Raw genomic sequence first — 27,917 nt, 5'->3', positions numbered from 1 at the left:
AATACAAAATTTTCTGAGGCATTAGAGAGATTGAATTGTTGGGTTTTGTTTTGTTTTGCTTTTTTGAAATCAAAGTCTTTTGCTCTCTTCAGTTTCTGCCTTCCTGAAACTAGCTGCTTCACCTTGTGCCTGATGCTATAAGACATCCTTCCTTTAACATGAATGAAGCAATCTTGGATTTTCCATCCTTTGATCCTTTATTGAATTGTAGTTTCACAATATAAAAACCCTAAGAAGCTATGGCTTGAAGAGTGGCCGTACTCAAAGGATCACCATGTTGGGTTTGATCCTGAATATACATCACAACTGCTTCCATTTCATACGAGGCCCTTTGTTTGACCTGATAGCAATGGAATGAAGCTGTCCTGAAAGTGCTGACTTTTCTTTCTAGCTATGTTTGAGAATTTGGGAATTGATATTATGGTTTCTTGATCATGATAATATATGGCATATATAAAAATACAGTTTATAACTAAAGATAAAGAAAGGAACTGCATGTATTTATTTCCTATTCACCTTTTAGAGAATAAGTGTAGTTTTGGTGCTATATGAGTGCTATTTCACTTATTTTTCACAATGAGCTACTAAGACACATTTTTATTATATCAATTTTATGAATTTACTGTAAAGAAACTTGTAAAGTTGTAAATAACTTAGCCAAGGTCATGAGCCAAGACATACTAGAGCCAAAATTTAAGCTCAGATCAAGCCAAAAGTCCATTTCTTTTCACTATATCATGCAGTTTCCATTACTTTTTTCCTTTATACTAGTATATTAGTTTCTGAGAACTGCCGTAACAAAGTACCACAAACTGCGTGGTTTAGAACAACAGAAAGTTATTTTCTCACAGTTCTGCAGGCTGTTGTTGTTAGTTGCTCTTGAATTGATTCTGACTCATTGCAACCTCATGCATGCAGAGTAGAACTGCTCCCTAGGGTTATCAAGGCTGTGACCTTTCAGATAGAGATCACCAGGCCTGTTTTCCTAGGCGCCCCTGGGTGGGTTCAAATCTCCAACCTTTCAGCTAGAAGTCGAGTGCTTAACTGTTTCTGCCACCCTGTGGCTCCTTTCTGAAGGCTAGGCTAACAAAATTCAATTAAGGTATCAGCAAAACCATGCTCCGTCCAAAGGCTGTAGGGAAATAGCCTTCCTTGCCTCTTCCAGTTTCTGGTAGTTGTATTCCTTTACTTGTGGAAGCAAAACTCCAATTTCTGTCTCCATTGTCACATCACCTTCTTCCCCCTCTGTCTCTGTGTATTCACCTGACCTTCTTATAAGGACCAGTCATTTGATTTAGGACCCAACATAATCCGGTATGAACTCATCTTAACTTACTATATATATCTGCAAAAATCCTATTTCCAAAAAAGATCACAGTGTGAGGCTCTAAGTGGGCATGAACTTGGTGGCGGGTAGGGGTGGGGGAATACTATTCAGTCCATGGGCATTGATTGTGGATCCTAGTAAAATGAAATCCTTGACCACTTCAATATTTTCTCCATTTATCATGATGCTTCTTTTTGATCCAGTCATGACGATTTTTGTTTTCTTCATGTTGAGATGCAATCCATACTGAAGTCTGTAGTTGATTGGATCCACAATCAGTGCCCATGGAAGCAACAGTCAATAAATCAAATGACACATTGCATTGGGGAAATCTGCTGCTGCTGCAAAAAAAAAAAAAAAGCTGCAAAAGACCCCTTTAAAGTGCTGGAAACAAAGATATCAGGTACACCTGACCCAATCCGTAGTATTTTCAATTACTTCATATGCATGTGAAAGCTGGGCAATGAATAAGGAAGACTGAAGAAGAATAGATGCCTTTGAATTATGGTGTTGGCAAAGAATGTTGAATATAGCATGGACTGCCAGAAGAATAAACAAATCTGTCTTGGAAGAAGTACAGCCAGAATACTCCCTAGAAGCAAGCATGGCAAGACTTTGTCTCGCATACTTTGTACATGTTATCAGTAGGGACCACTCCCTGGAGAAGGGCATCATGCTCGATAAAGCAGAGATCAGTGAAAAAGAAGATCCTCAAAGAGATGGACTGACACAGTGGCTGCAACAATGGGCCCAAACATAGCAACAACTGTGAGGATGGCACAGGACCAGGCAGTGTTTCATTTTCTTGTACATATGGTTGCTACGAGTCAGAGCCAACTCGACAATGCCTAACAAGTATTCAATCCAGTACAGCCTGTGTTCTAGTCCCCAAAACTTCACGTCCATCCCGTGTGCAAAATACATTCACCCCATCTCAACATCTCAAAAAGTTTCAACCCATTCCAGCACTAACTCTAAATCCAAAATCTCCTCTAAACGTCATAACCTCAAAAAGTAACAAATCTCATTGTCTAAATCATCTAAATCAAGTGTGGGTGAGACTCTCGATATGGTCCATCCTGAGGCAAAATTCCTCTCCATCTGTGGATCTGTGAAACTAGAAAACAAGTCATGCGTTTCCAAAATACAATGGTGAGACAAGCGTAAGACAGACATTCCCTTTCCAAAAGTAATAAACAGAAAGAAATAAAGAGGCCACAGTTCTCAAGCAAGTCTGAAACCCAGCAGGACAAATTCATTAAGTTTCATGGCCTGAGAATAATCCTCTGTGGCTTGGTGTTTTGTCACATAGACCATATCTGGTCTATTCTCTTGGCTTATAGCGGTGATCCTCCTCTCTTAGTCAACCAATTTCCCACTTATAAAACTTTGGAAGTCCAACAGCCTTCCTTCATTTTGTCCTGTCTCTGTATCTTCAGTCCAAGCTGGCATTGTTCCTGCTGGTATAACTTTCTCAGAAACCTTATCAGCCTTCTGTGGATTTCAAGGGGATTTATGCCATGAGACAGGAGAGTTTTCCGCAGATTCTTCGTGAATAATCCCATCTCCATGCCTGGTTTCTACTGAGTTGATTGGTTGGATCCACACATCGCACACCTAATCTCTTCAGCAAATTGTTATCCAGCCACACCCTTGGCTTTTTCTCCAGAGCACACCTTGACATCTTTTGAAATATGGATAAGCTAAGAATTTTCCAAGTCATCAAGTTCTGTTTCCTTTCTGCTGTATAGTTCCTTCCTCAAATTATTTCTTTCCTCTCACATTTTACTATAGGCAGCAAAAAGAAATCAGACCATGCCTTCAACACTTTACTTGGAAATGTCCTCAACTAAATATCCAAGTTCACTGCTCACAAGCTCTACTTCCCATCCAACTCAAAACATAATTCAACTAAGTTTTCTGTCACTTTATAAAAAGGATTACCTTTCCTCCAGTGTCCAATAACGTATTCCGAATTTCTATCTGGTGCAAATGATCAGTGCTCTCTGCTGCTAACCAAAAGATTGGAAGTAGGAGTCCTCCCTGAGGTGCCTCATATGAAAGGCTTGGAGATATACTTCTGAAAAACCAGCCATTGAAAACCCTATGGAACACAGTTCTACTTTGATACACATGCAGTTGTCATGACACAGCATCGACTTCTGTCTGAGATCTCACCAATAGTCTCTCCAAGGCAATTTAGGCTTTTTCTATCATGCATTTCAAAATTCTTTCAGTCTCTACACCTTGTCTAATTTCAAAGGCACATCCACATTTAGATATTTCCTGGTATCAAAACCGGCATGAGTTTTCTAGGACTGCTATAACAAATTACTATAAGCTGGTTGGCTTAAAACAAAAGAAAGTTATTCTCTCAAAGTTCTGGAGGCTAGAAGTCTGAAATCAAAGTGTTGGCAGGTCCATGCTCCTTCTGAAGGCTCTAGAAAAGAATCCTTCCTTGTTTTTTCCTAGCTTCTGATGGTTCATGGCAATCCTTGGTGTTCCTTGGCTGGTAAATTCATCATACCAATTTCTGCCTTCTTCTTTACATGGTGTTCTCTCTGTGTTTGTCTATAACTTTACATGGCCTTCTTACAAGAACATTAATTGGATTTAGGGCCTAACCTAAACCAGGATGGCCCCATCTTAACTAATTACACCTGCAAAGAACCTATTTCCAGATAAAGTCACATTCACATTCTGATGTTCTGGGCAGATATGAGTTTTTGGGAGACACTATGCAACCTTAGCACTACCAGCATAGCAGAAATTATACACCCTTCAAAGTTACATCTTGGCCAGACAAATGCATATTCCAATGAAGTTGCTGTTGTTCCAAATATTTTTGAAATTACTCTGTGGAACTTATCCTCAGAGACAGTATATGAGCCACTCTAGGACACCAGTCTCAACATATTATCAGGATCCTCTCTTTCGGTTTCTATCTTTCTCTCCTTTCTCCTCTCTTCCACACTTTTCCAGTTTCAATAGACCCACTATGAGTTGGAATCAACCTGACAGCAGACTTGTTATTCACATATTCCTAAATTATAGATGCAAGAGAGAATTGAAAATGATAACTTTACATTGTTATAAGTGATATGGAGCCCTGGTACTGCAATGGTTAAGGGCTTGGCTGCTAACTAAAAGTTTGGCAGTTCAAATCCATCAACAACTCCTTGGAAACTCTATGGGGCAGTCTGACTCTGTCCTACAAGGTCACTATGTGTTGGAATCCACTTGTCAGCAAGAGGGTTTTTTTTTGTAAGTGATATGACATTATCCTGCTTATGTATTTGTTTGTTTGTTTTTCTGTCTTTTTCCATCTCTGGTCTCTTTACTCCCTGGGATGTTAATCTTCATGAGATCAAAAGCCTATCTTGATTATTGCTATAACCCTAGTCCCTAGAACAGCTCTTAGCACATTGTCAAACCAAAACCAAACCCTTTGCCATCAAGCTGATTCTGACTCATAGTGACCCCATAGGACAGAGTAAAACTGCCCCATAGAGTTTCCAAGGAGCACCTAGTGGATTCGAACTGTCAACCTTTTGGTAAGCAGCTGTAGCATTTAACCACTACACCACCAAGATTTCCTAGCACATTGTAGGTGTGCAATAAATACTTGTGAATGAATGAGCAAAATTAATGTCACCTCTAAACTTCTTGCCTGCTTGCTTGGAGTAACTGTAATAAAAGTAATATAAGTCATGAACAACTAAGCCATTATGACATAAATTGGCAAATTTGAATAAGATATGTTTGGTCTCTGAAAGGAATCCCAATAGCCTAAGGTGATGGTACAGAGGCTGCTGTAACAGCCTTGGAATCTTTTTTTCTTCCTCCTCTCCTCCTTCCGAACTTCCATAAGCCATGCTAGCTTCCAGGCAGCACCCTGGTGGGGCAAAGGTAGTATGGAGCTGGTGCCCTATAAATTATAGTCATTACAACATGTCAGCAGCCCCCCAGCTGAGATCCTTAACTCATTTCTGTGAGAGCTTTCAAGGGCATCCACTTTCAAGAAGTTTTAGGAGCATTAAATGCCTTTTTGCAACCAACCAGGCTTTTTAACTCATGAGTCTGACACTTGTTGGGTGCATTTTATCTCACAATCAATTTAATTAGGAACCGTCAGATTCAAAATGATTTGTGGCTTCTGAAAAGGCCCTCAAAATCTAAGATTCATTTTTAAAAAATATTTTCTCTCCCTTGTCTCTCGCTCTGCCCATTTAATACCGAATACAAAGCGGTATAAGAGAACTATATATTGTGGTCATCTTGATTGCCAAAGAAAGGTACATAATAAAGCTCATAGAAAAATGGATGATTGCTAAGTCATTATTGGAATCTTCGGATGGCACACACATACCCTTTGAATGATCAAGATGGAAATGTGCCCTTGTTTTATTTCCTATTAATATCATTTATTTCTGACATTTTCTCAAAGTAGGGAACATTTTTAAGTGGCTCTGCATGGCAGAGATCAGAATGGTCAGAAGGTGAACTGATGTGTAAGATAAAGCTCAAACGCAAATCTAGACAGGAATAAAAGGACAAGGGGCACTAAGTGCTGTTTCATTTGTTCAAGGAACAGGCCCTGATTCTATCATCAGCCATTCATGTGAAGGGATGCAAGTAAAAAAGAAAAATGTTAGCTACCTAAGAACGGTATTTCCAAAGCTACTGAGGTAGAAACTGTAAAATGAACCTTGCATACCATGAGGTCAGCCATAAAGGAAAGAGATGTATTCAGAATAAATTACCACCAGCAAAGGCAAGCAAAAAGTCCTCTCTGGTAAGGAAAGTGGGTAACTTTGAATTTTCCCTGCCAAGCTTTCAGGGTCACATGGAAGAGTTGAGGTGAGGAAAAGCCATTTTCAATGACCTAATTTTAAGGTTCTACATTGCAGCCCTGCCCGTTTTAAATCTCAAATAAAAAGAACCTTCTCGGTTAATGGTTAATAAAAATGATTAGTAGTTAGAAGGCACTGAATCTGTCAGGCCCAAAATGTGCTAGAGAGAAAAATCTATAAGATACTACAGGAGATTAAACTGTTTTTAATTGCATACATTACTATTATGTGTTTGCACATTTGTTATTAATATTTGATTACTCTTTCCCTCTTTGGCATAAGAAAAGTAAACTGGAGGTCCAGTGAGATTTAATTGTGTTGTATTTGTTATCTGAATTGTGTCCATTCAGACCTGTCATGGGGCCAATGAACTGTACCAGGAAGAGGCTTTGGGGACAGAACTATATTAGGGGCTACAAATTCAGTGCAAGGACAGCCTTAGCTAACTATAAAGGGATTCACCAATTGCAGGTATCTGCATTGAGTACACGGGAATCACGGCAGGATGTTAGCAATGCACTTTAATCTCTGAGTAGAGACTTAATCTAAAAAGAAATTGCAAAGAGTCCTATGAAGACAAGTGTCATGGATTGAATTATGTCTCCCCTAAAATGTGTGTATCAATTTGGCTGAGCCATGATTCCCAGTATTGTGTGGTTATCCTCCGTTTTGTGATTGTAATTTTATGTTAAAGAGGATTAGGGTGGGATTGTAACACACTTACTAAGGTCACATTCCTGATCCAAAGTAAAGGGACTTTCCCTAGGGTACGGTCTGCACTATCTTTTATCTTACAAGAGAGAAAAGGAAAGGGAAGCAAGCAGAAAGTGGGGGACCTCATACCACCAAGAAAGTAGTGCTGGGAGCAGAGCGTATCCTTTGGACCCAAGGTCCCTATGCAGAAAATCTCCTATTCCAGGGGAAGATTGATGAGAAGGCTGACAGAGACAGAAAGCTTCATCTGGAGAGGACACCCTGAATTTGAGCTTTTAGCCTACTTTACTGTGAAGAAATAAATTCTTCTTTGTTAAAATCATCCACTTGTGGTTGTTCTGTTATATCAGCACTAAACGACTAAGACAGAATCTGGTACAGAGAGAGTGGGGTGAATGGATACAGGAGTGGCAGTGGTAGAGGACCAGCAGTAGCAGAGAACCAGCAGCAGCAGAACCAGGAAACCAGCCTGAGATGGCGCTGGAGCCAACCCACCGAGCGAGAGAGCTGAGTGCCTATGTGCAGGAGGCTTCGTGGCAGAGTGGGGTGCCTCCAGGCACTTATCAGTGGCGTTTCACAGCTTTGGAACACTTGCCGCAGCAGGGCAGATGCATGAGGCCCAAGGAGCCAAGAGACCAAGAAACCAGGAAGCAGAAGCTGAAGAGACAAACAACGCAAGAAGCCAAGTTGCCTCAGTCTCAAAAGGTATGGCCAGGACCTCTGGGGTTTCAAAGGGTGGAGTTGCCACTCAGATGCGCTAGGAGAATGGTACACCTAAAGATGAGGGAGCAGAGTTGCTGTACCAGTGGGCCTGGAAGGTGGAGCTGAAGCCCAGGGCTGAGGGGTCTCCACTCAGAATCTGGAGAGTATGGTCAAAACCTACAGTCTGTAAGGCAGGGCCATTGTGTAAATTATCTCAGTGAACAGAAGATTATTTTCAAAGCCTTGAGGGATAATGTAATATGTTCTGCTGACTTGCTTGGTGCCTGTTATATCCCTTCTTTTCCTCCAGTTTCTCTCATTTGTAATGGAAATGACTAGCTTGTCCCTGTTTTGCCATCGTACCTTTGGAAGCAGATAACTTATATTCTAGATTTCACAGATGAAGAGGGATTTTTGGACTTTGGACTTGGAGTTCAGACTTTTGCTATGATATGATGGGATGGATACGTTTAGCATGTTGTAAGGATGTGATTTTTGGAGGGCCAAAGGGTAGACTGTCATGGATTGAATTATGACCCCCAAAAATATGTGTATCAATTTGGCTGAGCCATGATTCCCAGTATTGTGGTTGTCCTCCATTTTGTGGTTTTAATTTTATGTTAAAGAGGATCAAGATGGGATTGTAACACCTTTACTAAGGTTACATCTCTGATCCAATGTAAAGGGAGTTTCCCTGGGGTGTAGCCTTCAACAACTTTTATCTTACGAGAGATAAAGGGAAAGGGAAGCAAGAAGAAAGTGGGGGACCTCATGCCACCAAGAAAGCAGTACCGGAAGCACAGCGCATCCTTTGGACCTGGGATCCCTGTGTGGAGAAGCTCTTAGTCTGGGGGGAAGATTGATGAGAAGGTCAACAGAGAGAAAAAGCCCTCCCCTGGAAAAGATGCCCTGAATTTGGACTTTTAGCCTACTTTACTGTGAAGAAATAAATTTTTCTTTGTTAAAGCCATCCACTTGTGATATTTCTGTTATAGCAGCACTAGAGGACTAAGACACCAAACTACTTATGAATAATGCACACTGGCTCCATTTCCTTTTGTTCCACAAACGCCACTATGGTTTCTCCGTTGGAAAGCAATGGAACTCTCAGAATAAATAATTTCTGATTGTAGAAATCAGCTGTTTATCATTCTTTGTTTTTCTATTCTTTGTACTGTTCTTGAGATTTGGATTTTGGAAGAACTGAGGGAACGGATGGGGTGGGACCAAGTCTGAGAACAGAAATGCCAGCTTTGGCAAGGTGACTATTTACGAAGCCTTTAGAAAAGTCTCGTCTGGGTACTGTGATGGCCACAGCTTTGTGGCCAAGGAATATGCCACACTGGCATTTTGGCAGCATGGTGTTCTGGCAATGAAAAAGAATCCTGTGATACACAATCTGCCTTGTTTTTTGCTGGATTTCAGAGCCAGTTGCATGTCCTAATCACTTTCTAAGGTGTAATATAGTCTAATGAAACAAAGAGATCCAAGGACTTGTATAAAAATAATAGAAGCTTGTCAACTGGTAAGGTGGTAGAGCAAAGCGTATTGCTGAATGTTTTGGACAGTGTTTATGTTTCCTGGGACAATAGTCCACTCTAAATTACCCTAGATTTTCATTCATCAGACAATCAAATTCTAGGTTTGACTTGAGTCTATGGAGCCCTAAATAGTACATAACCTGTTGAAATCGAGACTGCCTGCTGCCCTGTGTCTTATTAAACGCCCTACAATCAGCAGGATTAGACTTGTTGACCATCTTGATGTATGCTTGAAAGAGAAGAAAGAAATGAAGAACTCTCCCTAAGGAATCCCTTTTCCAAAGTCTTTTGTAGTACTTTTATAGACTTTTTCTGTGTTGGAATAAAAATCTTTCCCCTGACTTATGGATATCTTGATTTTATAAAATGTTATTCAGATGTTATAATGTAGATTGAAAAGACATCCTTCCCTCTCTATTCATTCAGAATTAAAACGGTACCTATTTAGTTCAGCCATCTTAGTAAAATCCAGCTGCATAGCAAGACAATTACTGATGATAATACAATTATATCTGTATATGTGTTTGACCAATCAGGGCCTGCAGTTATTAAAATGCTTGTGTGTTCAAAAATACTATAAATGCCTTTTGAAGGTAACTTTCCAAAGAGAGACACTCAATAAATTGAGGAATTGTTTAAATCTTTGAAAAATTAAAACAGCAAGTAAAGTTCAGTATGAGAAATCAATAGGAATGACAGGTAATTAATGCAGATACAAAAGATTTAAGAAGGTTACATCATGTTTTAACTATCCTAGGATTATTATTTTAATTTTTAGTCATTATGGTAATACCAAGCATTTAGAATGCATTTAGTGTTTATATAGATGGAATCACTCCTTCTCAAAAGTATAATTTTGCATTAATATGCTGTTAAAGATGTCACTAGAAGGTGCTATTATTATCCTGCCAGTGGAATAACTGTTCCCTGTTTCTTTTTATAAATGAAATTTCAGCATTTGTTTTTTGATCTTCCTTAGATTTTGAAAACTGTAATGTTTCTGTTTAAGAATTTTCCTTATGCTACATTAGTGCCATATTCTTTGACAGCATAAAAATATGCAAATATAGCCTTTTTAATTGTGATTTTTCATTTTGTTACTGTCATTTAACAAAAAAAACAACTGATGATGTTTCAATTTATCACTTACAACAGTGAAGTTACTGAATTGATATTTATGCTCAGAGCAGATGACACAGAAACAAATATGTTTGAAAGACCATCTGCACCATGTTGATTTCTTCCTTAAAGGCACAGTAGAGTTGTTGAAGTTCAGCCTTAGATAGAAAATTCCACTTGGGGGCAAAGATGGCACATTACTACCTAAGAAAAATAGGAAAATGAGATTTGTTGAAGTTGGAGATGGATTACAAGAAGTGGTGAGGAGAAAGGGAAAGGAGGGACTGTGAAATCTCACAACTTCACAGGAATTGTTCCATTTTGGCAACAAGAGTGCTTGCTGCTTTTTGGCCCTCCATCTCCCAGACTGCCCACTTGGCTACCCGCCTCATTGCCTACCTCTCCTTGCAGCCTCTCCTCAGTATTACACAGCTTCTCCATCTGTTGCTGGTTGCCAACCTGCTGCTTAGGAAGCCCCAGAATACTCTGTGCTGAATTATGTGGGAGTGGCACCTTTCACAGCTACTTGAACTGAGAGAGGCAGGCAGCTGGGTGGGAGGAAGATTGGTTATAAGAGCCTTGCTGGAGCAACATGCCGTGCCTAGCAAGAATGACTCTCAAAGGTAGAGAGGAAGACATGTCTTGGGAGTTGTTGGAAGACATAATGCAGGCAGTTTTCTGCCATTCCAAAGTGATTAGAAAATGAAGAGAACTCCTCTTAATAGGCCAGAGAATACAGTATCATATTGAAGGAGATTTTTCTCCTAACTTGACCTAGGTGAATGATGCCTGACAATTCAATACAACCTGCTCTATCTGAATTTCCCGATGCAGGAATACCCAAAGCTGATCTTCATGGATAGAAAAATGAGGTTTCTTTGAAGTCTCTCTGCCCTCCCCCCACACATTCTCACTCAGCTTATATCCATTTATATATCCCATTAGGAAACAGTAATAATAATCATAGGAGTAGTTAATATTAACAGGCCACTTATTAGTGGCATAATTGGTGTTAAGAACTTTACATGTTGTACTGAATCATTCCCATTTGGCCCATTGGAGCTTCTCTCTATATGTTTTCACTCTGCTCTGTGCCCTGCTCTGTGCCATGGGAGTTGACATCTCTGGACTGCATCAATAGGCTCCCATCCCCTCTGGGCTCTGGATGGGTTCAGCTTATAGAAATTACTGGCAGGAGATTGGAGAGAGAGATGAAAATGAGATTAAGGTATTATTCCTTCACTATCCTATCACAGCAGGTTGGCTGTATCTCTCTATCAGAAATCCTATCTAGCAGCTGTCTCCTACAGCCACAGCTTCCTCTCCTTGTGGTTCTGCTTCACTCCATCTCATTCTTTCCCTTAATTGCCCCACACCTTTGTAAAAATTCCCTGTATTAAACTCCTCTCTGTCACCCTGCCTGGGGTGTGCCATTTTTTCTGTCCTCAGATCTTGACTAGTGCATATGTATTGCTTCATATAATCCTCTTAGCATCCCAAGAAGTAGGCACCATTTTATAGATGAGGAAACTAAGACTTAAAATTAGATTAGTAACTAACCCCAGTCATGTATCTAGTAAGCACAAGGACCAAAGTGAAAGCCCATATTTCTAACTCTGAGCCTCTGCCCAATATTGTCAAGATGATAAATTCTAACTTCATAATGTTTATTGTATTAGTTTGTCCCTTGTCCTCATCATTGCAAAGCCTCAAACCCTTGCCTAGACTATGATTCTACCATAAAAAAAAAAAAAACAGTGCCATATTAGATAAGATTTACCTAGTTTTTTTTGTAACAGAAAACAATCCAAGTTAGCATAAGCAAAAATATTAACCCATGGTTGTCGTAGGAAGCCTCTAAAGAGATCTCCCATGATTTTTACCTCCTGGTATTCATGCTCTTATGTGCCCTCCTCTTGACTGTTGGCTGTACTTATTGACTTCTGATTAATAGAATATGGTCGGAGAGCTGGAACATCACTTCCAAGATTAGGTTGTAATCTAACTTCTCACTTCCAACTTGGGTGTTTTCTCTTTCTTGCTCATTCTTGGATCACTCTAATAGAGGAAGATCAGCCACCATTTTGTGAAGCAGCCTGTAGAAAGACCCATGTGGCAAGGAACTGACACCTTCCAACATGAGTGAACTTGGAAGTGGATTCTTCTTCAATCAACCCTTCAGATGACTGTAGTTCTAGTCAAAACTTTAACTGTAGCCTTGTGAAAGACTTTGAGCCAAAACCTCCCAGGTAAGCTGCTGTCAAATTCCCGACCTTCAGAAGCTATGAGTTAATGTTTGTTGTTTTCAGCCACTGAATTTTGGAGTATACCATTATGCAGCAATATATAACCAATACATATTTTTTATTCCAAAGGTGGTACCAGAAGAACCAAATCTTAAGAATGAATTCTCTGAGTTAGTTCTGGGTTCTATGAATCTCCTTGGAAAGTTGGAATGCAGAATTAAAGCAGTGGCCATTTTGTAATACACAGGTATTGTTGCTAATCTGCTAGCTCACCCATTGGCATGAGGCAGTGGCCAGGCCTGCAATTGATCCACCTTTCCTTGGATGTTTCCCTTTAGCTTCTCTGATTCCTGGGCCAGGCGTGTGGGTAGTTCTGTGACAAAGGGCTCCAGCATCTATCTGCAGGATACCAGCAGCTCCAAGGTCAAAGGCAACAAGAACTGACAAGGTTTCAGTCCCTCCTCATAATTATGGTTTTCAGCTTGTTTTTTATCTCCCTAACTTTACATAGCAGAACTGCCCCATAGGTTTTCCTGGGAGCAGCTGGTGGATTTGAACTCCCAGCATTTTGGTTAGCAGCCAAGCTCTTAACTACTGCGCCACTGAGGCTCCGCAATCAACAGCCATGGAAGCAGCAGTCAAGAAATCAACAGATGCATTGCATTGGGTAAATCTTCTGCAAAGGACCTCTTTAAAGTGTTGAAGAGCAAAGATGTCACCTTGAAGACTAAGGTGCGCCTTACCCAAGCCATGGTATTTTCAATCGTACCATATGCATGTGAAACCCAGACAATGAATAAGGAAGACTGAAGAAGAATTGATGCCTTTGAATTGTGGTGTTGGCAAAGAATATTGAATATACCACGGACTGCCAAAAGAACGAACAAATCTGTCTTAGAGGAAGTACAGCCAGAATGCTCCTTAGAGGCAAGGATGGAAAGACTGCGTCTTACATACTTTGGACATGTTGTCAGGAGGGATCAGTCCCTGGAGAAGGACATCGTGCTTGGCAGAGTACAGGGTCAGCTGAAAAGAGGAAGACCCTCAATGAGGTGGATTGACACAGTGGCTGCAACAATAACCTCAAGCATAACAATGATTGTAAGGATGGCGCAGGACCAGGCAGTGTTTCGTTCTGTTGTGCATAGGGTTGCTATGAGTGGGAACCAATTCAGTAGTACCTAACAACAACAACAACTTTACATATATTTTCTCTCCCCATCTGTCTGCTCTTAGGCCTTCAAGAGCATCAGTCATAAAAATCACAGCTTTACAAAGACTGCTTAACCAAATCCTAAAATTGTTAGGGTCAAATAACTTGAATTTCATCTACTCGAAAAAAGGTTTTACAATGAGTCTTTGAAAGTCAGGAGCCAGAGTAGTCAGTAGCAGGAGTTTGTTGAATCTTTCTCCAGCTCTACCATAAACCCAGCTCAGGTCCACAATTTCCCTTCTCAGTTCTCCCAGTCCAAAATTCCGTATTCTTGGGAAATAAACTGCTTGATCTAGCTTGGGTTACAAATCTTCCCCTTGATCAATAGTCTGGGGTTGGGAACATTATGTGGTGGAAACACATAGACAGGTTCCAGGGCAAAAGAGCAAGGCCAATAGCCCACTAAAGCTTCCCAAAAGGTTCCCTCCAGTCTTTCTCCTCTGATTTGCCCTACCCATTGGGATCATGACTTCCTATTAAACACTTAGGGCTCAACATCAACACAGTCCAAAATTATCATTCGAAGTTCATATAATTCACCACTGCAGTCCACAATTCGCCACCTAACATTCATAAGCCTCTTTGAAACCTGGTAAAGCCCCATTTGTACACAATTTATAACATTTACCAACTTGGCCTTTTATTATAATTACTTGGGGACTTCAAAGTTGAGTTAAGCTTTGAAATGTGTTACACAGTTTTGTTGTTTTGAGTCATTAATACTCATTATCACCACACTTCAGTCAGGGTACCAAAAGTAGGAAGGCTACTGAGAGACGCTTTCGAGCATTATAGACAGGGTATATCCTTTTAGTTAGATTCTCTTCCATTCTCTATCAATACATGTTTGTTCACTCAGTGAATGACTATTCAATAAGAAGGGTAAGAAGTTGTGACACCTTAATAATGCTCTTGCCGAATAAGGGCAAGAACACTTAAAGTAGTGAGGAAAACTTTAACATACCTCTGCTGGCACTAAATAGCTTTTGTTTAACAAATCATTAAATAAACGAATGGAAACACTGCATTTGTTTAAATGTGCTTGATAGGATTCTGAAGTTGTGCTAAAAGAATATGCACTAAGTGGTACTGTCCTTTGCTTCACATTTTCTAAATACCTCATAGGTAGTTTCAGCTATGTAAATGAGGAACCTGGAAACTGAAGTAACAGATCTCAATTTTTTATCTGTATGAGAATCCTCTGAGGAGATTCTTTTTTAAAAATCCCTGGGCCCTAGTACCAGAAATTCAGGTTCAGTTGACCCAGGGTGGACCCAGAAATCTCAGTTTTTAATAACCATCCCCAGGTGATTCTGATGAAGGACATCTGCCTCAACATATTTTAAAAAATTATTAAAAATTGAATTTAATCCAGTTAGTTCTTAACTGAAAACACACTCACATACACACACACACACACACACACACAAAAATCCCTAACTCTTGTGAATTCAATCACATCATCAAACCATCCCACACCCCAAAGGAATTACTTCTTACTGGGGGCCCTGCACTGAGTGAAAAGGTGAGTCAGCCGCAAATTCAAATAACAAAAAAAAAAAAATCTCCAGGAAGGACAGTGGGTCAGCACGAGTGCTAGGGTCCCTCAGCCTGGGTCTCTGGGCATTGTGATAAGGCTCATGACACTCAGTAGTAGGTGAGGAAAAGTATTCTAAACGCTAGTCAAAGGAGAGAAAAGATCGTTTTAAGAGTTTCTTTTTAGAATATTTGGAAAATCAGTTTATAATAGCATCCCTTTATTGGTACCAACTCCACAGATCTGGTGGCTTTTAGAATGATGCCATCAAATAACGTCTCTTAAGACCTGCAGCCCTGTTGCCTTTGCTATGTGTCAGGCACAATTTAACCTTCTTTATGTTCTCAGCAGAGGTGTTTATATGAGACGCTGTGATCGCCATACATTGCTTCCCTTTTTTGTTCTTCCACAGCCTCAAATACCAGGTGCTTAAAAAATGCCTGCAGTTAGTATAACTAACATATATGATTTTTCCCCAGCTCACCCTGAGGGTGATAGATGTTCAATACTGTGTAGATTTCAGGGACGATGGAGTGGTAGAGAATGTTAAAATTGAGCTGCAAACTAAATGACAGATGCTGTCATCGACCAGGGTTTCTGACCAAGGGTGAAGGGAAGGTCAAGGATCCTGATGGGGGGCAAAAACCAAGACAGAGATGTGGTCAGCAACAGGGTCTGGTGCCAAGGGTCCCACACAGTAAATGGGCCATAGGAAAAAAAAGAAGTATGAATTAAATTCCAGTTTCACCAGAAACAAAAAATGAACAAGTCATCATGTAGTGAGGAAGCCAAGGTCAATTAGCAGGGGCCTTGAAAAGATAGTAAGACAAAAAATAAAACCCTCCGCACTAGTTAGCTGCTAGAAGAAGTCAGGAAAAGAGAGCCTTATGACCTCTCTGCTGATCTTTACAATGTTTCCCAGAGTGGTATCACAGGGCTATTTACTTCATAACCATCCAGAGAACTGGTTTAAAGTGTAGATTCTTTTGATCCTACTCAGGCCGACTGAATGAGACTCTCTAGGAGGAAGCTAAACTCCTACGATTGGTTCTTTCGTCCACCCACTAAAGCTGGAGACCCACTGTGTAAGTGGCTCTTCCAATGGGCTTCAACTGAATCATTCACCCTCACCTTATGTCATTTAATGCAATTAAGAGTTTAGTTTATCACAGGACTATCATTTATTTCCTTTGAAAAGTTTTATTGACTCTGTTGTTGTTAGGTGCCTTTGAGACAGTTCCTACTCACAGTGATCCTACGTACCCTATGTGCAAAACACTGCCCAGTCCTGCACTATCCTCACAATCATTGTTATGCTTGAGCCCATTGTTGCAGCCACTGTGTCAATCCATCTCGTTAAGGGTCTTCCTCTTTTTCACTGACCTTCTACCTTACCAACATGATGTCCTTCTCCGGGGACCAATCCCTCCTGATAGCATGTCCAAAGAATATGAAACATAGTCTCACCATCCTTGCTTCTAAGGAGCATTCTGGTTATACTTCTTCCAAGATATTTGCTCATTCTTTTGGCACTCCCTGGTATAGTCAACATTCTTCACCAACACCGCAATTCACAGGCATCAATTCTCCTTTGGTCTTCCTTATTCATTGTCCTACTTTTGCATGCTTATGAAGCAATTAAAAACACCATGGCTTGGGCCAGGCGCACCTTAGTCTTCAAGGTAACATCTTTGCTTTTTAATACTTTAAAGTGGCCTTTTGCAGCAGATTTGCCCAATGCGATGCATCTTTGGAATTCTTGACTGCTGCTTCCATGGCTGTTGATTGTGGATCCAAGTAAAATGAAATCCTTGACAACTTCAGTCTTTTCTCTGTTTATCATGATGTTGCTTATTGATCCAGTTGTGAGGATTTTTGTTTTCTTTATGTTGAGGTGCAATCCATACTGCAGACTCTAGTCTGATCTTCACCAGTAAGTGCTTCAAGTCCTCTTCACTTTCAGGAAGCAAGGTTGTGTCATCTGCATATCACATGTTATTATTGAGTCTTTCTCCAATCCCGATGTCCCATTCTTCTTCATATAGTCCAGCTTCTCGTATTATTTGCTCAGCATACAGATTGAATAGGGATGGTGAAAGGATACAACCCTGCCACACACCTTTCCTGATTTTAAACCATGCAGTACCCCCTTATTCTGTTCAAACTAGTTTCCTCTTGGTCTATGTACAGTTTCCTTATGAGCACAATTAAGTGTTCTGGAATTCCCATTCTTCACAGTGTTATCCATAATTTGTTATGATCCACATAGTCAAATGCCTTTGCATAGTCAATAAAATACAGGTAAACATCTTTCTGGTATTTTCTGCTTTCAGCCAGGATTCATCAGACATCAGCTATGATATCACTGGTTCTATGACTTCTTCTGAATCCAGCTTGAATTTCTGGCAGTTCCCTGTAGATATGCTGCTGCAACTGCTTTTGAATGTTCTTCAGCAAATTTTTACTTGTGTGTGATATTAATGATATTGTATGATAATTTCTGAATTCAGTTGGATCACCTTTTTTTGGAATAAGCATAAATATGTATCTCTTCCAGTCACTTGATCAGGTAGCTGTCTCCCAAATTTCTTGGCATAGACAATTGAGCACTTCCAGCACTGCATCTGTTTGTTGAAACATCTCAATTTGTATTCCATCAATTCCTGGAACTTTGTTTTTTGCCAGTGTCTTCGGTGTAGCTTGGACTTCTTCCTTCAGTACCATCAGTTCCTGGTCATATGTTACCTCCTGAAATGGTTGAATGTCGACCAATACTTTTTGGTATAGTGACTCTGTGTATTCCCTCCATCTTCTTTTTATGTTTCCTGTGTTGTCGTCATTGGTTCTAGAAGACTGAAAATTCTCAAGGAAATACAGATTGTTTACTAGATGTTTCTTATGGACCAAAAGTTACAAAACAAAACATGATAGGCCAAGGGTGTCATAGTGTCTAGAAATAAAACACTTGAGATGTTTCCAAAGAATATCATTTTCTTGCCAATTGTTGTGGATTGAATTGTGTTGCCTGAAAAATGTGTGTCAACTTGGCTAGGCCATGATTCCCAGTATTGTGTGATTGTCCACCGTCTTGTGGTCTGTTGTTATTTTCCTATGTTTTGTAATTCTTACCTCTCTGATGTTAATGAGGCAGGATTAGAGGCAGCTATGTTAATGAGGCAGGACTTAATCTACAAGTTTAGGTTGTATCTTGAGTCAATCTCTTTTGAGATATAAAAAAGAGAAGCAAGCAGAGAGACAAGGAGACCCCAAACCACCAAGAAAGTAGTGTCAGGAGTGTGTGCGTTCTTTGGACCCAGAGTTCCCGTGCTGAGAAGCGGGAAGATTGAGGACAAGGACTTTCCTCCAGAGCCGACAGAGAGAGAAAGCCTTCCCCTGGAGCTGGCTCGCTGAATTCATACTTCCAGCCTACTAGACTGTCAAAGAATAAATTTCTGTTTGTTAAAACCATCCCCTCATGGTATTTCTGTTATAGCAGCACTAGATAACTAAGACACCAGTGTAGCAAGGTATTACCATATTGGTGGGTTAGATTTATGTAGCAACTTTTCCCTAATGTGAGCTAAGTGGTTCCATTAGAATAGCTGTAAAAATAAGATAAACATCTTGTCATCCAAAGTGTCATATTAGCCCTTAGTAAGTGGGAGGGATGGGGGAGTGGGAGGAATAGAACTCAGTTCTCCTAATCCTTAGCAGGGTATTGCTATATCTATTCAACATCAGTGTGGGAGATTAAATAAAACATTCACTGCAACTCCCAACATTGCCTTCTGCAGTTTGAATGGAAAGTGAAACCTGCAGCAATACAGACAACAAAATAATATTTACCATCTGTACATAGTTCCCCTAAAGAACATAGTTCACCTAAAGAGCAGAGCAAAGAGACATCTAAATATACACGTGTGTAAAAAATGACGTGGAAGAAAGAAGAGAATTCATAACTGCAGTTTTCCTACAAATGCTTTGTGAAGTGATAATAGAATTCCCAGATCACTTGGACTGAGTTCCCAGCTGAAGCAGGCACAGCCATCATCCCCTAGCAGGAATAGCAGCCAGGTCAAACTGCTGTAATGGGGGGCAAGGATGACTGCTGGAGACCATCATTAACCCCTACTTTACTGTCTTTGCCAACCTGCCCCCCATGTGGATTTTGAGTTTTTCCCCAGAGTAAACAAAACTGTATTTGTGCATTCAACCAATGAAAAATTTTCCACTTATTCAAAATCATGCAAGACTGTGAGCACTTTCAGGTTAAAGTAACCTTGCAAGTCTCACAATTCTGTCATTCTTTAAGAAGTTCCTATTAAGTCTTAAATGCTTCAGAGATTAAAAGGGTATATTACTGTTATTAGAGACTTGAGATAAAATGCCATGCCTTGCAGGGTATCTTTGCACTTAATGAAAACATTTTCATCACATTCCGAGTCTATTATGCCAGATCTTCATTTCATAAGTTGTAAGATAATCTTATTTTAATTAGAGGAAATATACCAACTATATTAGAGTAATACAGTTAAATATATTCATCAACTTTCTTCTTGTCGGGTAAAATGCCTTCTTCAGAGTTTGTTATACTAATGTGCTGCCACAGGTGTAAGTAAAATTGATAGATATAGATATAGAAATTGTGAATGATTTATAAAGCATTAAATGACTCTTTTCTGAGGAGGACACTATATAAGGCAGCCAGTATGGTAGCAGTCCAATATAGCAGTCCATATAGGAGTCCAATATGGTAGCCAGGATTCATAAATGGCTATTAATAACTTGAAATATGACTAATACACATTGAAACATGCTATAAACATAAGATACGCATTGGATTTCAAAGATCTGGCGTAAAATATTCCATTAATATTACTTATATTATTGGTGTTGTTAGGTGTCATCTAGTCAGTTCTGACTCATAGTGACCCTATGTACAGCAGAATGAAACACTGCCTGGTCCTGCACCATCCTCAAAATCTTTGCTATGTTTGAGCCCATTTTTGCAGCCACTGTGTCAGTCTATCTCTTTGAGGGTCTTCCTCTTTTCCACTGACCCTCTACTTTACCAAGGGGTTCTTCTCTAGGAACTGGTTCCTCCTGATAACATGTCCAAAGTATAGGCATGAAGTCTTGCCATCCTCTCTTCTAAGGAACATTCTGGCTGTACTTCTTCCAAGACAGATTTTTTCATTCTTCTGGCAGTCCATGGTATGCTCAATATTCTTCATCAGTATCATAATTCAAAGGCATCAATTCTTCTTTGGTCTTCCTTATTCCTTTCCCAGCTTACACATACATACAAGGCAATTGAAAATACTGTGTCCTGGGTTAGGTTTACCTTAGTCCTCAAAGTGACATCTTTGCTTTTTAACACTTTAAAAGGTCTTTTGCAGCAGATTCACTCAGTGCAGTGCATCCTTGGATTTCTTGACCACTGCTGCCATGGGTGTTGATTGTGGATCCAAGTAAAATGAAATCTCTGACAGCTTCAAACTTTTCTCCACTTATCCTGATGTTGCTTATCGGTACACTTGTGAGGATTTGTTTTCTTTATGTTGAGGTGTAATCCAAACTGAAGGCCATAGTCTTTCATCTTTAACAGTAAGTGCTTCAAGTGCTCTTCACTTTCAGCAAGCCAGGTGGCATCATCTGCATACTGCAGGTCGTTAATGAGTCTTCCTCCAATCCTGATGCCACGTTCTTCTTCTTGTAGTCTACCTTCTCGGGTTATTTGCTCAGCATGTAGATTAAATAAGTGCAGTGAAAGGATACAACCCTGCTGCACACCTTTCCTGATTTTAAACCACACAGTATACCCTCGTTCGTTCAAATGGCTGCCTCTTGGTCTATGTACAAGTTCCACATGAGCAAGACCCAGTGTTCTGGGGTTCCCATTCTTCACAATGTTATTCATAATTTGTTATGATCCACACAGTCAAATACCTTTGCATAGTCAATAAAACACAGGTAAACATCTTCCTGGTATTCTTTGCTTTCAGCCATGGTCCATCTGATATCAGCAATGATATCCTTCATTCCACATCCTCTTCTGAATCCAGCTTGAATTTCTGGCAGTTCCCTGTCGATGTACTGCTGTTACTGATCTTGAATGATCTTCAGCAAAATTTTACTTGTGTGTGATATTAATGATATTGTTCAATAATTTCCACATTCTGTTGGATCACCTTTCTTTGGAATGGGTACAAATATGGATCTTTTCCAGTCGATTGGCCAGGTAGCTCTCGTCCAAATTTCTTGGTACAGACGAATGAGAGCTTCCAGCTTTACATCTGTTGAAATATCTTGTTTGGTAAAGTGACTCTTTATATTCATTCCATTTCCTTTGATATTTCTTGCATCATCCAATATTTTGCCCATAGAATCCTTCAAAATTGCAACTCGAGGCTTGAATTAATTTTTTAGTTCTTTCAGCTTGAGAAATGCTTAGCATATTCTTCCCTTTTGGTTTTATAACTCCAGGTCTTTACACATTTCATTATAATACTTTACCTTGTCTTCTTGAGCCACCCTTTGAAATCTTCTGTTCTGCTCCTTTACTTCATCATTTCTTCAAATCACTTCAGCTACTTAACTTTCAAGAGAAAGTTTCAAAGTCTCTTCTGACATCCATTTTGATCTTTTTTTTCTTTGCTGTCTTTTTAATGGCCTTTTGCATTCTTCATGTGTGATGCCCTTGATGTCATTCCACAACTAGTCTGGTCTTCGGTCATTAGTATTCAGTGAGTCAAATCTACTCTCTAAAAATTCAGGTAGGATATACTCAAGATCGTCGTTTGGCTCTTTTGAACTTGTTCTAATTTTCTTCAGTTTCAACTTGAACTTGCATAAGAGCAGTTGATGATATGTTCCATAGTCAGTCCCTGGTTTGTTCTGACCAATGATGTTGAGCTTCTCTGGCATTTTTTCCACAGTTGTAGTCAAGTTGATTCCTGTGTATTCCATCTGGCAAGGTCCATGTGTACAGTCACCATTTATGCTGTTGGAAAAAGGTATTTGCAATGAATAAATCATTGGTCTTGCAAAATTCTATCATGTGATCTCTGGCATCATTTATATCCCCAAGTCCATATTTTCTAACTACTGATGCTTCTTCTTTGTTTCCAACTTACAAATTCCAGTCACCAGTAATTATCAATGCATCTTCATTGCTTGTGTGATCAGACTGCAGAAGTTGTTAAAAATCTTGACGTTAGTGGTTGCTGCATAAATTTGAATAATCGTCCTATTAACTAGTCTTCCTTATAAAAGGCATATGGATATTATCCTATCACTGACAGAATTGTACTTGAGGATACATCTTGAAGTGTTCTTTTGACCATTAATGTGACTTCATTCCTCTTCAATTTGCCATTCCCAGCATGGTAGACTGTATGATTGTCCAATTCAAAATGGCCAATATCTGTCTTTTCCAGCTCACTAATGCCTACAATATCGATGTTTATGTGTTCCATTTCATTTTTGATGACTTCCAGTTCTCCTAGATTCATACTTCATACATTTCACGTTCTGATTATTAATGGATGTTTGCAGCTGTTTCTTCTCATTTCGAGTCATCCCAAAAGCTTTACTCCATCCACGTTATTAAGATCAACTCACTTTGAGGAGGCAGCTCTTCACCAGTTGTCGTTTGAGTGACTTCCAACCTGAGACTCATCTTCTGGCACTATATCAGACAGTGTTTCATTGATATTCATAAGGTTTTCACTGGCCAATTTTTTCAGAAATAGGTCACTAGGTCCTTCTTCCCAGTCTCTCCTAGTCTGGAAGGGCCACTGAAAGCTGTACACCATTTGTGACCCAGTGGCATAGCTTCCAGAATCACAGCAACATGAAACCACCACAGCATAACAAACTGAGAGATGAGTGGTGGCTTATATTATTACCTGCTGAAATAATTATATTTTAGATATTTGTGCTAAATATATTATTAAAATTAATTTTACCTCTTTTTTTTTCACTTTTTTAAATATAGCCACCAGAAAGTTTCAAGTTCTGTATGTAACTCACATTACATTTCTATCGAAAGTGCTGCTCTACATCATTTAATATGTAAGGTCAGATATTAATTATCTGTTGTACATTAGCATGTTTTGAATAATAAACATACATGATAAATTTCTAATTAACTTCACCTAAATTCTGAACCAATTCTCAATTGCCATTCCCCACTCTCCAGTTAGATGAAGGAATGTAAAAGCTAATTTTAATATCAGCTTAAGGAAATGTTGCTAAGCAGTTCTGTCTGTGGCTCCAGAAGAAAGTTGGACAGTCCCAGTCTCTTCCAAAACCAGATATGGATCACGTGGTTCTGAGAGTGGATTGTGAAATGAAGCCAGAAGAATCTTGCAGGAGAATCACTCTTTAACAGCAATCACACTTATGATCCAGACTTTCCAGGAGAAAAGAGAAAAGTCTAAAATTCCATCTTGTAGTTTTACAATTTTTTGGAAGAGAAGGATGAGAAAATATACACACTTAAATACCCCTAGAAACTATGTTAAAACACCTTGTTGGGAGGCCAGGAAAAATGTGAGCAGCAATCAAAACAGACAGACACTTAAACAAAAACCACCCATGCCAAGCTGATAACATAAAAGGGGCCATACAAATATTTTTAAATGTAAAAATTGTAACCCTTGAAGAAAAGGAATTTTGAGCAGTCAGAGGCAAACTAAAAACAAATAGGACCATGAAGAAATCAGTGGAGCACCTCACAAGGGACTCCAAGCCAAAAATACAAACTTCTTTAAATTCAGCAAAGGCAGATAGCTGGCTAGAAAATGTAAAGATGCACTCAGGGATGAAAAAGTGACGGCAGGAAGAATCAATGAATTATTTGCTTCAGTCTTTACTGAAGAAGACTTTAGGAGGAGGCTCACTTCCATCTTGCTTTAAAACAGGCAGGTCAGAAGTATTAGAACAAATAGTGGATTTTTACAGACCTAAGTGACAAACTAAATGTAAATAAATCACCAGGACCAGACGGCATCCACCCAAGTCTTCTAAAGGAACTCAAGAGTGAAATATGGAACTGTTGGCCAAAACATGTAACCTGTTGTTATAAACTGCTACTATGTGAGAAGAATGGCAGATTGCCAGTGTGACTCATACTCATAAAATGACTCCAGAGGAGATTCTTGAAACATAATCTCTCAGTCTGACTTCTAATCTTGATAAAATAATGGCATCTATATAAACATTAAAGATCCAAAACCTATGGGAGTTATGGCTTATTTGAGGGGGCACTGGGTTTTTGGGTGTTTTGTATTAGCTAGTAACCTATGAGGAATATCTTTTTAAATGATTTGAGAAAGTTGAACCAGATAATAAAAAATTCTCAAAATTTTATTGGGTGTTTTTTTGGAGTACTTATCTGTTGGAAATCAGACAAAAATATGGGTGAAATTATATGACATTTAGGATTTGCTTTAAAATATCCCAGAGAAAGAAGTTAGAATAAAGGATAAATCAAATAAGAAAGAAAGCAGAGTGTTGATAAGATGGGTACACAATGGTTTATTTTCCTTTTCTTTCTATTTTTATTTGAAAATTCCCATAATGTTAAAAATTTACAGGAAAGAAATATATAAGCACATGCCCAAAAGGAAACCAATAAGTGCTATATATTTAGACTTTCAAATACACATTGACAAAGTTCCACACTAAAATTTTACACACACACACACACACAGTGAGTTTTTTTCCATTGCAATCTTTTGCGCAGAGAGACAATCAATCTAGAAACAAGGGGAAAGAAGAAGGATAAATGGAAATTTCTCTGAATAGTGAAGTGCTAAAAGGGGTATCCTTGATTAATCAGTTTTAAATTGAATCTTAAAAAATTAAAATTAAAAACAAGCCAAACAAAGAAATTAACTTTGTAGGTGATATGAAACTTATCTCAGTAGTGAAATATCCAAGCTTACAGAGGGAAAAAAAAAAAACCGTCCAAGGCTGCCTAAGTAGAAAAAAGAAAAAAAAAAAGACAGATGATCTTTAAAGTGTGCCAACACCAAAAGATTAACTTTGGAAAACAGTAATATAGAAATATATGTATAAGATACAAGATTTTATCAATTACTAAAAATCTAGAAAATGTCTAAGAACTTTGAATTTTTCCTCCTAAAATCTGTTCATTTGGCTTCTGTGGCTAAAGAGAAACAATTCTGGTACCCCATGGAGAAGTGTTTTAGAAATAAAACATTTTAACCCTGGCGGTGTAGTGGTTAAGAGCTATGGCTGCTAACCAAAAGGTCAGCAGTTGGAATCCACCAGGCACTCCTTGGAAACTCTATGGAGCAGTTCTATTCCGTCCTATAGGGTCCTTATGAGTCGGAATCCACTTGACTGCAACGGGTTTGTTTTTTTTTTTTAAGATAAAATGGGAGCCCTGGTGGCACAGTGGTTAAGAGCTATGGGAGCTAACAAAAAGGTCAGCATTTTGAATCCACCCGCTACTCCTTGGAAACTGTATGGGGCAGTTCTATTCTGTCCTATAGGGTCGCTATGAGTTGATAAAGTTGGCAATGGGTTTGGTTTGGTTTTGGTAAGGCAGCAGTAAGAAACCCTGGTGGTGCAATGATTAAGCACTTGACTGCTAACAAAAAGTTCAGCTGTTTGAACCCACCAGCTGCTCTGTGGGAGAAATAACCTGGCAATCTGCTCCAGTAAAGGTTTACAGCCTAAGAAACCTTATGGGGCAATTCTACTCTGTCATATAGTGTTGCTGTGAGTCAGAATCAGCTCAATGGCACACAGCGAGGCAGCAAACTTCTGGTTACCACATCTCACCCAAACGGAACGTAATTCAAAGAAAGTCATTTAGAATCATTCAGGGGATTGAGTCAACTCTATCAAAATAGACTCAAACAATTAAGATTTTTCAGCTTGTGTGATATAGTATGATCAATGTTTATTGAATGATAAAACACACAAATAGACTTAACATAATTTCATTCACTAATTCCTGGAATTGACAGCTACTCCCTGAGTTAAATGTTAAAGCTTTAACTCCAGAACAAATAAAATTAGTAAAATACTATCCAGTGAGGATAAATTTATAGGCGAGGTTACCCTCTAAAAAGGATTGAAACTAAAAATATAAAGGGATTGAAGAAAAGTTTAGATGGATTCCTGTCCAAGTTTGGGGATCACTGATGAATATTTAGAAAAGAAATCCACTTTTTCTTTAACTAGATACTAAGAAGGGCAAAAAAAGAAAAAAAATTACCACAGTATCTCTTGGTGCCCCGATCAAAGTTGAAATTGCAGGCTACACGGACCACTATACAAGCTTTACTGGATTAAGTTTATCTTCAATTTATTGATGTCCATTTTCTTTTTCATTATAATGAAACATTAACTATAATGACACCAACCTTTCAATTATATAATTCAGTATATTCAATATCATAAACATTAATTGTGAAGACATAGTAGACTACACCTTCTGTATGAAAAAGTTTACATTAGAGTCACAAATATTTACATTATGATTTGTTATTACAGTATATTATTTGCTACTCAGTTTAATTCACCAGTGACTAGAAAAATATCATTAATAGTTTTCTTTAGTTTTCCCTTAAAATTAATTTTATAAACATTCGTTGACAAAATGATTTACTTACTCTAAATTGTAGATATTTCTCTAAGAGATTATTATTTCAGTGTCATTTTCTTCTGTTACCGAGGAGTTGAGTATGCAACGGCTAATTTACTTCATCAAATAACCGACAAAAAAAAAAGTTGCGATCGAGTTGATTTTGACTTGTGGCAACTCCACATGTTGCAAAGTAAAACTGTGCTCCATAGGGTTTTCAATGGCTTTTTTGCACAGCACCTCTGGGTGGGTTCAAACCACCAATCTTTGGGTTAGTGGTTGTGCGTTTCCCCATATGCTCCACCGAAGGTCTCCTAAACAAGAACAAAAAAAAAAAATTTTTTTTTTCACAGTGGGGTGTAAATTCTCTCCCCATTTTATACAAGGGGAAGCTATTGTAAAATAAAGATCAGAATGCTGTCCATCAAGATGTTCTTTTTTTATCTTGCTCTAAAATTACTCTAATACTTTCAAACCCTGTCATATTTTATGCTAAAAATTCAACTAAGTCCATTTCGAGAGTAAATATTTTCATGCTAAATATCTGAAAAACAGCATAAACTCTTAATCTTTTCCAGTTCTACTCATCCCTAGGCTCATTTTATTTTAGGTAGCTAAAACCTTTACTTGCAAATTTATATAAATTATAAAACCAAAAGTGAGGCTCAAGTGAAACTTCCATTCCTCTCTTGCAGCAGATGATAATGAAGGTTTTATTTCTCGCCCCACAATAGGTAAGGGAAATCTGGAAATCTGGTGCCTGGTACAGCCGCACGCTTGGCCAACTGGCCAGAATATCCCTGACTTGGCTTTTGGGCTCACTCTCTACACTATCTTATATCTTAGGTTAATGGCACAAAATATTTGTTGTGACCAATATTAAACATTGTGTAATAATAATCTCTACCTGGTGGATTCAAACTGCCGACCTCTTGGTTAGCAGCCAAACACTTAACCACTGCCCCACCTGGGTTGCTATTTTTTTTTTAAATAGACATCTCAAATTTCTATTAATATAAGCTGGAAGAAATATTTAAAG

At 38.9% G+C, this 27,917-nt stretch overlaps 1 long non-coding RNA gene across 16 annotated transcripts in view; it reads right to left on the bottom strand.

The window, feature by feature from the left end:
* Positions 1 to 27,917, bottom strand: part of LOC126077941 (uncharacterized) — a 134,204-nt gene that overhangs the window by 8,218 nt on the left and 98,069 nt on the right. For all 16 annotated transcript variants that reach the window (XR_007517893.1, XR_007517895.1, XR_007517899.1 and 13 more), the window contains one exon: positions 26,907 to 27,192. This is a non-coding gene — a long non-coding RNA (uncharacterized LOC126077941). The remainder of the gene's footprint in view (positions 1 to 26,906; positions 27,193 to 27,917) is intronic.

The sequence above is a fragment of the Elephas maximus genome, chromosome 6 (assembly GCF_024166365.1).
Source record: "Elephas maximus indicus isolate mEleMax1 chromosome 6, mEleMax1 primary haplotype, whole genome shotgun sequence".
In the NCBI taxonomy this organism is placed as follows: Eukaryota; Metazoa; Chordata; class Mammalia; order Proboscidea; family Elephantidae; genus Elephas; species Elephas maximus.
This window is presented reverse-complemented; position numbering and strand designations above follow the sequence as displayed.